We start from the raw sequence: 17,375 nt of genomic DNA on the forward strand, positions 1-17,375 counted from the left end.
GTAATCATGAGGTATTTTCTCTCTCATATAATTTTTTTTCCTAAAGATTTTTCTTTAAAAAAATATCTTTTCCTTTTTCAGATATATGTTTTCCTTCTCCTTTTATATAGAAAATTTTTCCTAGTTTACTTTGGATATTTTTTGTATATTCAGCTGTACCTGAGGAAGCATACTCTGGCATGAGCTTCTCTACACACATAGCAAGAAATTCCCTTTGTTCATGTCATTGTCCACAAGGATACTCTTGAAATTTTCTTGTTTGACCTTAATCTGGAGATGTGGATAATAGAAATATATATGGTCATTCTAGAAATGTTCTAGTTGGAATAGTGTGAAGAGGAGCTATAGTCACAGGCTGCTGTGCAAAGGAACTTAATTTTTTCATTGTTTCTTTTTTATGTTAGTGAAGCTATCATTTAATTTTCTCTTTCACTTGTTCTCCATTTCTTTTCTACAATATGGCTATTTATGATCTCTTTCCTATTGCTTTTCCTGTTTGACTTAGAGATTATGCCAAATGTTTATGGCTGTTTCTTTGATGGCTTTCTTGCCCTTGATCATCCTAGAGAAACTACATTCAAACACTGTTGTTCTAGAATAGGAAACATAGTTCCAAGATAGTGGTCTTTGTAGGTTCAATAGCTAACCTTGGTATCAGTGTTTCTTGTCCCATTTAAGAAGAGTAAAAGAAGGGGAGAGCATAGTGGAAGGTGTTCACTGAATGAATTGTATTTCTTTACATTAGTTCTACAAACCACTACTCTAAGCAAAACATCTCAATGTTTGGGGGCTAGACTTGACACACATTTTTATTACCAACAATTACAGAGAACTTTTTCTCACTTTATAGTTGCTTGGTCGTGTTTATAATGTTTTGACAGAATGGTAGATATGTATTTGATGCAGTATGTGTGGTGGTGGAGGTGGGACAAAGGGTTGTACAAAGGGTTGGACGTATATTCCTAAGTCACCATCTATTCAAAAATACCAAATATTTTATAAAACCCATGTTCAGTAGTTTTGCTCATTCTGTATATACTCTTCTACTGTGCTTTGTATATTTCAAACTGCATACTAAACATTGTTAATGTTTTCCTTTAGTTTTGTTAATTACAATTTTTTTATAGCTATTTAATAAATATTCAATTAGTTCGTGCACCATAATATACTAAACTACTTCCTTGCTGACTCACATTTTGGTTGTTTATTCTCTTTTTTGTTATAGAAAATATTGGAATGAATATTTCATTTTAATGTTTCTTTTGACTTTTTATTTATATGCTTTTCTAGAAAGAATAGAAATAATATATTACAGGGTATGGACTTTACCTTCCAGTTCTTCCCTCATACTTTTCAAATTGCTTTTCTAAATACGTATACCAGTTTACAACATTTTCAGCAATATGTGACTATCATTTTTTACTCAAACTTAGAAGCAGTAGGTATAATTTCTTTATATTTTAAATGAATTGATTAACTAGAAATGAATATCCAAGTTGCCAGCATGATTATTTTCTTAGCATATTTTGAGTCTACTTGTTCATTAAGAAGATGTAGAATGGTTTTAAGAATTAATACATATATTTACTAATATCATTTATAGGATAGTTATGTTCCGTAAACTATTTTAAGGGAAATTCTGAATTTCAGAATCTTAAACACTAGTTTGCCAATAGTACCTAGAATATCAACCTCACCTGATAATCTACTTGTGATTACTTTATCTGGGTCTCTATGAGAATAACAAAATCAATTGTGAGTAGTTTAGGCTTATATCATGCCCATAGATCTTCCTGGCCTTTTTTGAAATAAAAAATATCAGTGCCTTCCATTGGTAAGGAAGCATTCTCAATTCTGGCTTCAAAGAAAATGAGTTTCACTTATTTAGTCAATAAATATTTATTGTGTATTCATTCTGTGACAGGTCCTGAGACTCATCAAACATATAAAAGAATGCTTTACAGCAGAAAATGTATTCGTTTTCTATTGCTGTGTCATAAATCATGTAATTAGCAACTTCAAAATAACACACATTTATTAACCCACAATTATTATAGGTCAGAAGTCAGGGCAAAGCTACAAGTCGGCAGTCATGGAGTCAGCTTGGGCAGGGGTCTCATCTGAGTCTTGTCTGAAGAATAATCTATTTCTAAGCTCATTCAAGTTGATGGCAGAATTCATTTCCCTGTGGCTATATGACTAAGAGCCCAGCTTCTTACCAACTGTGGTCTAGAGACCACCCTAGGAGGTCCTGGGGGCCTCCTACAATTTCCTGCTAGGTTGTCCTCTCTGTGGTTATTGTTTCTTCAGAAGTCTAACTCGAGTCAGCTAAGATGGAGTCCTATATACTATACCATAATCATAGAAGTGATATTTTATTAACTTTGCCATATTCTATCAGAAGCAAGTCACAGGATTTACCTGCACTCAAAGGGAGGGATTATACAAGGGCATGGATCATTCAGTCACCTTAGGGTGTGTCTACCACAGAATGTAATCAGGAAACTCTAAATTTCTATTTCAATTGTATAAAACAAGCTCCATGCCCTGTTCTTTATTATGTTTGATTCCCTCATTTATCAATTTCGTTACTGTGAAAGTCCTTGAGCTGTGTTATATTCTAGAGTTTGTTCCTAGGGAATTTGCATGATAATAAATAAAACTATTTTAAGGTTTTTAAAAAATTTCACCACAAACATATATTTCAGGATCAAACCATACAACACCTAAGAGTGGCATTGCTCTAATTTGCTACCATAAATACATTTTACTTGCCACTAAGCATATTCAAAGGGCAATCTCAGGGGCATTCTGATTTAGTATAGAGTTGCTAGAGGTTAAGGAATTACCTAGACATTAGAAAAAAATAAATAAATTTCAGTTAGAATATCTGGTTTTAATTTTTATTTAAATTATTTTAATATTCAGGTATGTCTTACAATATTCAGCCTGTTTAACTATAGATGTCTTAGTCATATATTAATCATTTTCTGTACTAAATATAATTTATTTTTGGATTGCCTTTGCCATTTGTAATTTTAACATTCATACGACTCCACGGGAAATTACAAGGATTCAATTCTTAGTGAATGACTGTTCGCGGTTCAGGCATTTAGAATATAAAGGGCAATAATTTTTTCTAGAATAATTGGACGACTCTCTATCACACAGTTATTAGCAGTTAATGGAGTAACTGTTGCCTCTGGAGTGCCTACCCTACTGTGTTTGACACCTTTTTTTCAATTGATTCACCATATTCTCCCATAGAACGAAGAAGCATTGAACTCACAGAGACCTAGGATTGTGTCCTAGGCCTACCTCTTTCAGTACAACTTTGGATAACATACTTAACCATTCTCGCCTTTGAAATTCTCATCTGCAAAATGAGGATAATAACACTACCTTCCTCGTGTGTCTATTATTACTCTTATAATGAAATGGCAATCATAAAATGCTTACCACCATAGAAAAATACATAGTAAGGACTCAAAAAATGGGAGTTATTTTTTAAACTACAGTTACAGTAGCTTCCCCTTACTGCAGTTTTGCTTTCTGCATTTCAGTTACCCAAAGTAATCTGCAGTCTGAAAATATTAGATGGAAAACTCCAGACATAAATAGTTCATAAAGTTTAAATTTTGTGTCGTTCTGAGTAGCATGATGAAATTCCGAGCCATCCTACTCCATTCTGCTGGGAAGTGATTCATCTCTGCCCAGTGTATCTATGCTGTTTGCCTTCTTCCCCCTTAGTCATTTAGTAGCTGACTCCATTATCAGATTGACTGTTGTGGTATTGCAGTGTTTGCGTTCAAGTAATCCTTATTTTAGTGTTAATCTCTTACTGTGCCTAATTTATAAATTAAACTTTATCATCAATATATATGTATAAGAAAAAAACATAGTATATATAGTGTTCAGTTCCATCAACAGTTTCAGGCATCCACTGGAGGTCTTGGAACATATCGTCCTTGAATAGGGTGTCTGCTGTATTCCTAGAGGACATAAAAGGACAGTATTACCACCATGTGTTAGCATCGGAATCAAATTGTGAGGGAAATTTTCACTGGCTCTCACACTGGATAAGACATTTTGTTGCAAATGACAGAAGTACAACTTGTAAAAGAGAGTTAAGTGACATAGTGGCTTAGGTGATTCAAAACTCCAAGCTGGTTACTAGCTTTAGGGATAGTTGGATTCTGGGCTCACTTTGTCAGAGTTAGGTCTCTTCCACTTGTGTCTACTTTAGTATGACTAATCTTCATTTAGTCACTGCCTCTCTCAAAGCAACAAAAGTATTCCTTCCCAGTTTGTTTCAATGAAATACCTGTGTTTAGCTCTGATATTATCAACTCATGTCATGTACCCATAACTGAACCTGTAACTATGGTGAGAGGAGTTTAGTGTGAGGATCACCCAACCCTAGGACCTGTGGGTGAGGCCAATCTAAACAGAGGCAGGTAGACTGAGAATGGGTAAGGGAAAGTGCTGACATTGTAAGGGAGGAGGATTGATGCTAGAGATATTCCATCAATAAATAAAACAGCAGATGTTTAATACAGCTATGTTTAAGGTAAACATCCATTAATGTGTAAATTATAGTTTTTTGGTAGTAAGATATGGATATTAATTCTGACTAACAATAAAAAATAGCCACATTTATCAGAAGGGTAGAGGATTGGAAATAAAATCCAAGAAAACAAGTTGGGAAACTGAATTTAGGAATTTAGGACACCGTATCTTCAGGAATTCAATCTTGGACTGTTGCTGAAGGTACCTCTGAGAATTTACCATAAATCTTTTATTGTTTGAAAAAAGAGTTGAATTGTAGGGAAAGAGTGAATGATTTGCCTACCTTGGGTCATGTCTCCATCCTTTGCTCAGGAGAGAGGAGAATCATGAGGGTTCCTTGTAAAGTATTTCTGCTAATAATGTATCTAGTGGGAGAGGGGTTGTTTCCCAAATCAAAATCTGAGAAACTGTTACCAGAAGAAATGGAAATGGATATTTGACAGGCAAGAATAACACAGAGCTCTGCAGTCATGTTCTCCATTATCACGTAGAGTCCTTTGGGAAGGGGTTTATGTAATTTAGAATTAAGTGTACTGGGTTTTAACCATGGCTCTACTACCAAGTATGTGATATTACATATGTAACTTAATATTTCCAATCCTTGGCTTTCTCAGTGTGAATAGTTTTGGTACCTACACTTTAGATGTCTAGAATAAGAAAGGGTAGTAGCTTTGATAATGATGTAATAAAGATATGATCAACCAACAGTTGATTGAGTGAGGTATTACTAGTCTTATTAATAATTTGACAAATGTTGACATAGTACTGAACGTGTATTTTTACACACACACACACACACATACGCACACACACACACACATCCAAAAAATATGGCCTTTTGTCTTTTAAGATCTCATGGTGTCATGCAGTGGAAAGAAATGTGAGTGAGAATAATTAGGTTTGAGTGCTTTTCCTGATACCCGTTGTGACTGACTATATGACCACCTTCCAGTGTTTACATTCACGACAATACAAAAGACAAGAGACAAAATGGATACTCTACAGAAATATATATATTTTTATCTTTACATAACTTTTTGAGCATTTACTATATAACAGGTACCTCCATGTGTTAATTCATCTAATCCTCACAATAACCCTATGAGGTAGGCTCTTGTATTATGTCCTTGTTATAGCTGAGCAAACTGAAGCACAGAGTTAAGAAATTTATTCAACATCTTACATCTAAAAGTGGCAGAGCTAGGATTCAAACCCAAGTACTATATGAGCATTTTGTTAAACTGCCTCTTCTCTACATGTGAAGATACTATTCATTTATCATTATCCTGTTTAGTAGACTCAATAGGAGTTAGAAAATGTTGAGACATTTTGAATATTGTGTAAAAAATGAAGAGTAGATGGACTTTAGTGGGAAATCGTCTCTGGAGAAGAAAAACAACAGCAGGAGAGACAATCAACAAATTAGTTTCTTCTCTTCTTCATCTCAGCTCACCTTAGATGCAGTTTTTTTCTGGTTGACAGATGTTTAATGTTTAAGGCTTTATGGATCAGCAATTTCCCATCTTCTACTTGAACCCTTATGCAGGAAAGAAATTACCTACTCAAATTGATTAAATTAACAGTGAAATAAATATATGTTCACAAACATTTTAGAATAGAAACAAACTTAATGTTATACTTTGAAGGAATTAAAAACTAAAATAGAAAAGGCACCATGAAGATTCTTATCATGTTGAAGAAATATATATCTTAATTAAGAATAAGCAAGATCATATAGTGCTAGGTTTTCACATCATCTGTCAATGGTCAAAAGGTTGCTATTATGTAGAAATTACTTGAATTCTAGTCATCTGATTAAGTATATAACAGCAACTGTTCCTCAGTGTTCAATTCTGAGCGGAAGTTCATTTTTTTTAGTAAGAGAGATATTTGTTATAACTTTGATTGTTCTCGCAATTGTCTAAGATCCCTCTGAACTCAGTGATAGCAGTGTGGAAAGTAAGGAGAAACTTAGACATAGATTAGAAGTTGGATATGGTCCATTGACTTGAAGAAGCTTAAAAAGAGATTTTGTGTATATAAGAACAGTTTTTTTTCTTTTTTTTCTGAACAGCAGTTGTGAATTGACAACAATCTAGAAAGACTTAAAATCTGATGCATAAAGAAATTTTTGTAAGCAGCATTCAGCATGCCGCAGGGAAAAAATAATGGAGTGAACCAGGTTTGTGAATGTAGAAGTAATCCTAGGAATTAACTATTGTATAAGACCTTTTTGGTATATTTATGAGTCTTTCAGTGGGAGAATAGTGATATAGGCCATTACCACCTCAACTGAACAGCGTTCACACCTACCCATCCATTCATTTACTCACAAGAGCACTGAAAAACTTCCCACCCACCTAATAGTTTAAATTCTTAAACTGGGAGCCACCTTTACGCTACAAGGCTGCGGTGTGTGTGTGTGTGTGTGTGTGTGTGTGTGTGTGTGTGTGTGTGTGTGTGTGATGAGAAGGAAGGCAGGGGTAGGAAGACAGCTAGAGGAAGAGAAAAGGGCTCTGCTTAACAGCCGTTTGGTCTATATGTCACCCATCTCTTGAAAAGCTCTGGGAGTGAGCCCTGGGCACTGAATTAGGCATTTGGCATGTGAGGTGGTGATTCCTAGACTCCAATCAATTTTCTTGTTGCACATATAACCCATCTATAGAACATATGTTCTACAGGGATTATTAATAAACTTGATACCCAATCAAAAGGTGTCTAATAGTATGATGTCAACACTTAAATGTTTCTTTAGACTTTTATCAAATCAGCCATCTCCAACACATGAACAGACGGAGTTCTAAAATATTTTTATCTATATTTTTTTAATTGGGAGTGTGTGTGTATACTTTTTTCTCTCCAGAATTCTTTCTATATTGGTTACGTTCCAAGCCTCACTAATAAAAACATTTTTTTTTTTCTGGGATGTTCCTGGGTGGTGATGTGACAGATACATAGACAAAGTGCTGTAACTATGATAACAGGAATCATCATAACACCTGGCATTCACTGAACACTAATTATGCGAGAGGCACTGACCTGAGGACTTTCCATTCACTGATTTATTTAATTCTCACACAATCTCTATGAGATAGATATAATTTTCTATTTATAGATGAGGAAACTAAGGCATTTAGTGTTTGAGTAACTACCCAAGGACCCTCGATTAAGAAGGGGCAAGTCTGGATTCAATGAGACAGTCTAGCTGTAAATCTGCCCCCTTAACTCCTGTCCTCCAGTGGGGCAGTGCTACAGTTCAACATTTATCAAAATCCAATTTATGCCGGGCACTGTGCTAGGTGCCATTGATACAATGGCAGCCCATGGGAGTTGATGGGGCAGAGGGGTGTGGACAAATAACTATACACAGTGCACTGAACAGACATGTATCAAAGATAATCAAGTAGAAAAGGAAAGATTCTATGGCTGCAGCAATATCTGAGATGCCTTTTGATGCACAGGAAGCAGTTTCAACAAGAGATGGGAAAGGATGTTGCAGAAGGGAGAACTAGTACATGTACACCGCACAGGGTGGGGAACAACTCTCTTGTGTATATGGGAAGACTCTCTTCCAACATCTTTTCTCACTTAGATCTTGTGAAAAAGGTCAAATTTACAGTTTAGGCTCTGGATTGACTCAAGATATGGATAAATTTTTCCCCTCAAATATGTCAAGTTTTCAAAGTCAGAGTGTTTTTTGTTTTTTGTTTTAATTTTATTAATGCTTTACTTTTTAAAACTTTTAAAGAGCAGTTTAAGAAAGGTACAGAAATTGAGAGAAAGGTATAGAGATTTCTCATATACCTCCTGCATACGACACATGCACAAGCTCCCCCATTATCAATATCTCCAGAATGGTACATTAGTTAATAATTACCACCCAGAGTCCATAGTTTATCTTACGGTTCGCTCTTGGTGTTATGCATACTATGTGTTTGGACAAATGTATAATGGCATGTATCCATCATTACAGACTGAGTTGGGACAGAGATATAATAAAAAGCAGGAAGAGAGATTGAGCATTTATCTTCCTTAAGGCCCACCATAGACTCCCTTCTGGTCTTGGCCAGGTGAAAAAAATCTATATGGAAGTGGGAGAAAATGAACTGAAGTATCAGATGACAGGTAGAAAATGCAAAAAGGGGGAAAGTTTGTGTGGTGTCAGTTTCTTTGGCAAGGATGTAAGTCAATCAATGTCTTTTTGTATTTTTGTAATTCTTGATAGATAGATGAAGGGTGCTTACAGTACGTGATGAAGGACTGTTTAATATTTGAGGGCATTTTCCATGTGCCAAGCATTGTGCTGAAGGCTTTGCAAACTTTAATTTATCCACTTAACCAGATTGCAGTAGCTACATTTATTAGCAACATTTTGCAGATAGAGATTACACGACTGCTAAGAAGTAGAGCTAAGATTCTAACTCAGATCTGATAGACTCAGTTTGGGGTTTCTTAGGATGAACTTTCAGGCCTCCTAACTGCCTTATCATGATCCCTTCTAGGTGACTTTCTTCTGTGGATCTTCAGATAATAGTGAATATGGACATTTATGGATACATATAAGTACAATGATGGGAATGCTCAGTATATCAAGAACTTGTCTGAATACAGTTTATTTTTTATTTGCATGACTAGGGGGAGAGTGATTTTAAAATAGTTCTTCGTGTTGAATGAATTTAAAACTGTTGCCAAGTTTTGGTTTGGACTTTTTTTTCCTTCAAAAATATTTTTTTTCTTGGCTTCAAAAACTGATTATATGTTCTTGAAATAGAGAATAGAATATATATGTCCTAGTTTAGAATTCTGGAAAACTTGTAATTAAAGTTTTGAAATTACATTTTGAATCAAGAAAGCCCAATTTATTTAATCTGCTTATTGCAGCTTTCCAAGATAAGATTTATCAGAAGGCAGAAAAGTCTTCCTGACCACTGGCAAGTTCTTCAAAATGGGCACTTTGATTAATTATGATCCTTTCACTGATTAAACATCAGCAACTAATCTTCTAATATTATAGGAAGTAACCACTGCTATATTTGTTGGAAAATGCAAGATTAAGGATGCAGAGAATAATATAAAGTTATGATTATGATATCAGATTGTCCTAGCTATTGTAACTGCGGTTTCTTAAAGCCCGGTGGCTTATTTAATCTGAGCACGAAGAATAAAAAATCTTTAATAGCTATTTTCAAAGACTATATGGTCTTTTTGTAATTGTATAAGCTAAGAGCAATATAGCAATAGGTATTTATTAAATATCCACTACATGGGAGACTGCTAGAGGAAAGTAAGTGTCAGATGACTAGATTGCTCTATCTAATTTTCACACAGACCATGACTTTTGAACAGGTAAGAGCCTTTCTTTTACAAAATGACTCCAAACTACAGCTGTAAACCCAACTGTTGGATTCCCATGGACTCTCTAGGCTGGGAGGGAGGCCATCTAATTGTTGTTTAATACCTTCTGATCTGCAGCATTCTTTCTGAGAGGCTACCAAGTCTTTTCTGGAATATTTCCCACCATGAGTAGCTTATTCTAAAGCAGATCATAGCATTTTCAAGTAGTTTGGAACATTAAATGTTTTCTTCCTGCAACTTCTACCTATCGGTTCTAATTTTAGTTGCCCCATACTTTAATATCTTTAACAGTTTTAGATGTTTAAAACATAAACCTTTAAAACAAAGAGAACGGATTCTTAAGCAATTGTAATGGTATTTAAGAAAATGAGATCATGTGCCATATTTACCCAGAAACAATGCTTTAATAAAATACTAAAAAATAAGGTAACTTTTAGAAATAAAAAACAAATTTGAACCTTCAACATGGATTCTGAGGTTCATTAGAAAACGTGTACCTGCCTCTTTCATGTTACTTATTACCTCATTAGGGAAAGCAGGATAGTGGTTAATGTGGATACCAACTCTATGGTTTGGATTCCCATCTCAACTACTCACAAGGAGCACCACTTTGGGCAAGTCACTCTTCTCTCTGGGTCTCAGTTTTGTTACCAGTAATAATAAGATATCATAGGATTGTCGTATGATTGTAATAACATAATGTTTATAAAGTACTTAGCAATGGGCCTGGTTCATAAAAATCTCACTCAATAAAAATCTTCATTCAACAAATGTTCATTGATGACACGACTATCAAAATATCTAAAAAATGATTCTGTAGCTGACACTTGATAAACCTTGCTCAGAAAATCTCTTTTAATGTTGCGTTTTTCCACATTATTTCTGGCAACACCTGAAGAAGATAGTTTATTTATGTTTTAGGAGAAATGTCATCAGTTTATAAAACACTATTTAGGTGCAAAACACTGTTATCAAGGAATAATTTTTTAGCATAATGGTCAAGATAAGGAAAAGATTTGTGTATTTTTTCAGAATATACTGTCCATTAAAGAAGATGTTTTATAGCCATGCCACCCTGAACGTTCCCAATCTCGTCTGATCTCAAAAGCTAAGCAGGGTTGGGCCTGCTTAGTACTTGGATGGGAGACCACCTAGGAAGACCAGGTGCTGCAGGAGTAAAAAATAAAAAAATAAGAGATTGTACATTGACAAGGTCCTTGCAATCTGTGAGGTCAACCAAGGGTTGCCTTGCCTAAAATAAAATAAATAAAATATAAAATAAAATAAAATAAAATAAATAAAATAGTAAAATAAAATAAAATAAAATAAAATAAATAGTAAAATAAAATAAATACTAAAATAAAATAAAATAGTAAAATAAAATAAAATAATAAAAATAAAGATGTTTTGAGTTACTACTAAATATTCTTGAAAGGTGCCATTTCAAAGATTCTCTTCTTAAGCTCATTAAATTTTTTCTTTGACCCATTTTAGGACAGGCCTCCGCAATATGATGTTCATGTATTTTTCTGTTGCCTGTAATGAGACTGAACTCTATATTTACTTATTTTCACCCCTCTGTAGAGCCATTTTGATACCTAGTTATTATCTAAGCAATTCCCTCATCAGAATAAAGTTCTCAGTCTTAATGTTAGCAAAACCAGATTTTAAAACTTTTTACTTTAAACCTATGTATCTTGCAAGTTAGCACTAACCAACCACACAATAAACATCAGGAACAGCCTGTGCTTTCTTTTCTTTATATTTACACGTGAATGTCCTGAGTATTTGTACATAGTCCTTCATGCACTGTGCCTCTGCAATTTTCTGCTTTTCTGTAAATAGAATTTTTCAGATCTTGGTACATAGGCCAAATCACTCATTACATTTGGCACTGCATTTTCTGTGCATGGTTGGGCACAGAGCCTTTTGCTTCTTAAACTTCACTGAAGAGATCTATTTATCCTAGTAATTTGGCCACCACCTATGTTGATTCTAGGGTACCGATAAGCACTCCTGGTCTCCCCATCATGCTTAAATATGAACCGGGCTTTGTCTCCAACCCTCAAGAATTATGATGGTACAGAGTCACACCTACACCTCCAGACATTTCACCTAAGCCATCAAGCAGATCCTGCACAGCAACTGGCAAAAAAACCCTCATCATGCATTTATATCTTGCTTCTACATGTTGTAGAAAAGATGCAAAGGCATTCAATTCACACTGGAAACATACTGTTTTTGAGATGCCTACACAGATAATATTTATTATTTCTAAACTGGGTGCAAAGAGTATAACATATATAATTTATTTTTCACATAAAATTAAGTCTATCTGGAGTTTACATTTTTTTGAAAGAAAAAATGCAACCTGTGGAAAAAAATATTTTCTAGACTTATAATATACAAATTAGATTAATACAGCAAAGGCATCAATATTTATTGGGTACCTAGGTTGCGCCAAACAGTGTTCTAGATCTTTTCAATATTTTGTCTCACTTTATGTCTAAAACAAACATGAAAAAAAATATATTGTTGTTTCCTTTTTTAAAAGAAGGAGATGTGATAGATTGACTATAAGTTTTCATGCCTTCCTATATCCATGCCCTATGCAATGTGACTTGACAATAACTTTTATTAAGAGATAGAGTTTTTCTCTAGTGCTTGATTATGGACTATCCTGTGACTTGCTTTGACCACTAGAATGTGGTAGAAATAGACAATATTCCACTTTTCAATCTAGCTCCAGAGGCCTTGCTTACTTCTACTTTCTGTCTTTGAACCCTGCTCAGGTGCCATGGCAACAAGCCCAAGCTAGCCTGGTGCACAATAAGAGATCCAGGTTCCGGTTCTTACACTTTTCATGGCCAAGAGCCAGCCAATCACCAGACATGTGAATGATACCTTTTCTAGAACCCAGACCCAGCCTCTGACCAGCTGACTACAGACCCATGATCCAGGCCTAAAAGATCAGCCAAGCCCAGCCCAGATCTCAGATCATCAGGACCACCTGTAGATTACTGAATAACAATGTGTGCCTCACGTTTCAAACCACTTTGCTTTGGGGGATAGTTTGTTACACAACAGTAGCTATCTGAAATGGGAGGCTCTGTTCCTTTTACTTTTACTTTTCAGTCAACCAATATAGTGATGCTATCAAATTTAAAAAGAAAGAAAGAAAGAAATTATTAAATGCTTCTTGATGTGCAATCTTGTGAAGACCAAAGTTAACTCGTTTGGTTATCAATAAAATTCAGAGGAAAGAATCTTATTTGCATTCACAGATGAGGAAACCGAAGCTTAGAAGAGCTGCCTTGTACCATGTCACTCAGACACCAAGTGGCAGTGCTAGAATTTGAGCACAAGCCTGAAGCCCATGTTCTTTTTCTTCTAGCATTTCTCTTGTCTCCTAGCCCCTTCTGATGTTGATGTTTAGCAGTTACCTTAGGAAACATGCCACGTTAAGTAGTCCTTACTATCAGATACTTTGGAAATCCTACAGAATATCTTAGTAGAGGGTTAATTATTCTTAATAATTACTATTTTTCTTGTCCTTTGCTTTTGGGCCTACATCAGATGGTAGAAACACACAAAACCCCATATCTTCTTTCAAAATCCAATCCCACAGATTTAAGGGATTTATGTCACCTACCATAGGATTTGATCAAAATGATATCAATAACAGCACTCTTCAAGTTATGTGACCATCAGTATAAATAATCCTTCTCATTGAAACTTACATTGCATCGGAACTTCTGTGCCTTTCTCCCTGACTTCAGCTCCCATTCTCCATCCCTTTTTGCAGCATGCCATACTTACTTTCTTGTTGCTCCTCAGTCATTCTGCTTTAAGTTCATCATGTTTGCTATTTTCTTTGCATGGAAATAAGTCCAGATCCTTGTGGATACTTCTCTTCGCTCAGTCCAAAGTCTAATCCACCTTCTGAGAGAAGCCTTCCTTGTTTAAAATTGACCCTGCAGAACTCTCAACCACGTTCCATTGTTTTACTTTCTTCACTTATCACCATCTGACATTAGAGCAGGGATATTTTCTGCTTTGTTCACTACTTCACCTTTATTGCTTCCAGTCAGGTTTGGCACACAGAAGAAACTCAGTAAACAATTGTTGACTCAATTGCCTAAAGCATTTTGACGTATTCAATGACAAGGTAGAAATTTGCTCAATACTACTCATGTTCCCTTCTCCTAGACCCTTTACAACCCATGCTCACCTTTCTAAGGCAGAGTCACACTGAGATGCAGTAAGGACATTTGGAAAAAGACAGACTTGACCTATTGGTTATCTTCTAGGAGGCTATGGGAAGCTGTTCTTGATGCCATAGTTTGCTCATCTATTAAATACGACTAATCCCTTCTACCTTATGAAGCAAGTGTGAGTTTGAAATGAGTAACTTATATCAGGCATGTAGCACATTACCCACATTATAACAGGCTCTCAAATAAGTGTTCTCCTATCACTGTCCCTTCTCCTAGCTGTCCAAATTCAAGCCACTTATCTGCATGTGGAGTCTGCATGTGGAAACTTTTTCTCAAAGGACCACACAACTTCTGTTACAACTATTCACATCTGCTTTTGTAATGCAAAAACAGCCAAGTCCATACCTAAATGGATGGGTAAAACTTCTTTAAAAAGACAGGCAAATGGCCTGGGAACAACAGTTTGCTGAACCTCTGATCTAGAGTCTATGTTACTGTCTTATATAAGGTTTGTCTTCATTCTGGCTTCTTCCTGGTTTGGCTTGATTTCTAAATTTTGTGGAGCTCAACTGGGGATGAGTCTTCCTGATGTTTCACCTTCTATTTCAACTCAGGTTAGGCTCCCCATTCCTACAACTTGCAGTTCCTGCAGAGACCCTCCTAATTGTCCCTAACTCACTACCACCATCTCTTAAGAACATACTTTAAGGGCTGGACACAATGGGAGGAGGGAGACATATTTGGTCTGTGAAATTTTCCTGAAGACTCTCAAAAGACACTGCTTATTTAACTGGTTTTCTAAAGCAGAGGTCTGGGAGCAAGAAACACAGGGGTTAATGCTTTGCACTGCTACTTTCAGCACCAGGGTTTTCTCTCAGGCTTTAATTCACAAGTTAGTTCTGCCCTTCTGAAATCAGAGCATCATACACTGTACCAAGTAGTCTGGCTGTAACTTTCGATCACATTTTCAATTACTTTTGGCTGCAAGCAATCTCCCAGATTTTAACAAGCATCCTAAGAGCATCCTTAAGGCACTTTTCATTTTTATCAATTAATTTTCCATACCATACTGGAGATAATGTCCAACAATAGCAGATATCTACTATCCCCAGTGGATTTCCATAAGATTTCAATGAGTTAGAAGTGGCAGCAATCTCTTATCATGTATGTTTTATTTTATTTTTCTTATGATTTGATTTCATTCTGCTTTGGCATTTTATCAGCGACAACATAGACAGATCTAGGTGGTATAAGACTGAAACTTATTCAGTGTGGTGGTGGGAGGCCTCTAAAATAAAATGTGTGTGTGTGTGTGTATGTGTATGTGTGTGTGTGTGTGTGTGTGTGTGTATGTATGTACAGGGCCTTGCAGGGAGTTGTACTAGAGAGGGGCCTTGAACTAAAGCTTCATTAACATCATAGTCATCATAATCATCCAGGAGTATTTTAGAAATCTATGGATATAGGGCAGAGGCCAGACACTCCAATGCCTCACAAATAATGTGAGGAACTGAACTAAGTGCATGTACTGTCATGGGGTAAGTAGAGGTACCCTGATACCCTGGAGAAGACAAATTTTTTCTTTTTTTTAAATTTCATATTTGTTTCAGACATACAGTAAATTGGCTAGATATTTATATAGTTTATGAAGTGATTCCCCCATTTACTCTATCACCAATCTGGCTCTACACGTAGCCATTACAGTACCATTGACTATATTCCCTATGCTGTACTCTATGTCCCTGAGGTTTTTGTAACTACTAATTTGTAATTCTTCATCCCTTCACCTTTTTCTCCCAGCCCCATACCCCAACCCTTCTTCCCTCTGGCAGTCACCAGATTGTCCTCTATATCTGTGAGTCTGTTTTCATTTACTTTGTTACTTTTGTTTCTTAGATTCTGCATATAAGTGAAATGATGTGGTATTATTTTTCTCTAATTTCACTCAACATAATAACCTCTAGGTCTATCCATGTGGTTGCAAATGGTAGAATTTCATTTTTTTATGGCTGAGTAATATTCCACTGTATATATGAACCATAACTTCTTTATCCAGTCATCTGTTGATGGATGTTTAGGTACATCTTGGCTACTATGAATAGCACTTCAGTGAACATAGGGTTGCATAGATCTTTACAAATTAGCATTTTTGTTTTCTTTGAAAAAATATCCAGAAGTGCAAATATTGGGTCAAAGGGTAGTTCTAGTTTTAATTTTTTGAGGAAACTCCTAACTATTTTCCAGAGTGTGTGTACCATTTTGAAATCTCACCAACAGTGTATGAGGGTTCCCTTTTCTCCACATCCTTGCCAACACTTATTTTTTGATTTATTGATGATAGACATTCTGACAGGTGTGAGCTGATATCTCATTGTGGTTTTAATTTGTATTTCTCTGAAAATTAGTGATCTTGGGCATCTTTACATATGTCTATTGACCATCTGTATATCTTCTTTGGAGAGACACCTATTCAGGTCTTCTGATTATTTTTTAATTGGAGTGTTTGTTTTTTTTGTTGTTGTTGGGTTGTATGAGTTCTTTATAAATTTTTGATATTAACCCATTATCAGATGTATCATAGGTATCTTCTCCCATTCTATAGGTTGTTTTTTTGTTTAGTTGGTTTCTTTTGCTGTGCAAAAACTTTTTAGCTTTATGTAGTCCTATTTATTTTTTCTTTTGTTTCCCTTGCCCCAGGAGATATGTCAGAAAAAAAATTATTAATAGCAATAATGAAGAATTTACTGCCTATGTTTTCTTCTAGAAGTTTTATGGTTTCAGGTCTTACATCTAAGTCTTTAATCCATTTTGAGTCTATTCTTGTATATGGTCTAAGAAGGTGGTCCAGTTTCTTTCTTTCTTTTTCTTTTTCTTTTTTGCATATATCTGTCCAGTTTTTCCAACATCATTTGTTGAAGGAATCATCTTTACCTCATTGTATATTCTTGCCTCCTTTGTTATAGATTAAACCACCATATAAATGTAGATTTATTTCTTGGCTCACTATTATGATCTGTTTTTATGCCAGTATCATGTTGTTTTGATTACTCTAGACTTATAGTATAGTTTGATATCAGGTTGTGTGACACCTCCTACTTTTGTTCATTCTCAAGATTGCTGTGGCTATTCGGAATCTTTTGTGGTTCCATATAAATTTTTGGATCATTTGCTCTAGTTCTCTGAAAAATGCCATTGGTTTTTTGATAGGGATTGCATTAAATCTATAGATTGCTT

At 35.4% G+C, this 17,375-nt stretch overlaps 1 protein-coding gene and 1 pseudogene across 1 annotated transcript in view; both read left to right on the forward strand.

The window, feature by feature from the left end:
• Positions 1-17,375, forward strand: part of LOC120606347 (metabotropic glutamate receptor 7-like) — a gene marked incomplete at its 3' end in the record, with an annotated part of 556,936 nt that overhangs the window by 314,810 nt on the left and 224,751 nt on the right. The window lies entirely within an intron of this gene.
• Positions 10,982-11,100, forward strand: LOC120606363 (uncharacterized; annotated as a pseudogene).

The sequence above is a fragment of the Pteropus medius genome, unplaced genomic scaffold (genome assembly GCF_902729225.1).
Source record: "Pteropus medius unplaced genomic scaffold, Ma_sr-lr_union100, whole genome shotgun sequence".
In the NCBI taxonomy this organism is placed as follows: domain Eukaryota; kingdom Metazoa; phylum Chordata; class Mammalia; order Chiroptera; family Pteropodidae; genus Pteropus; species Pteropus medius.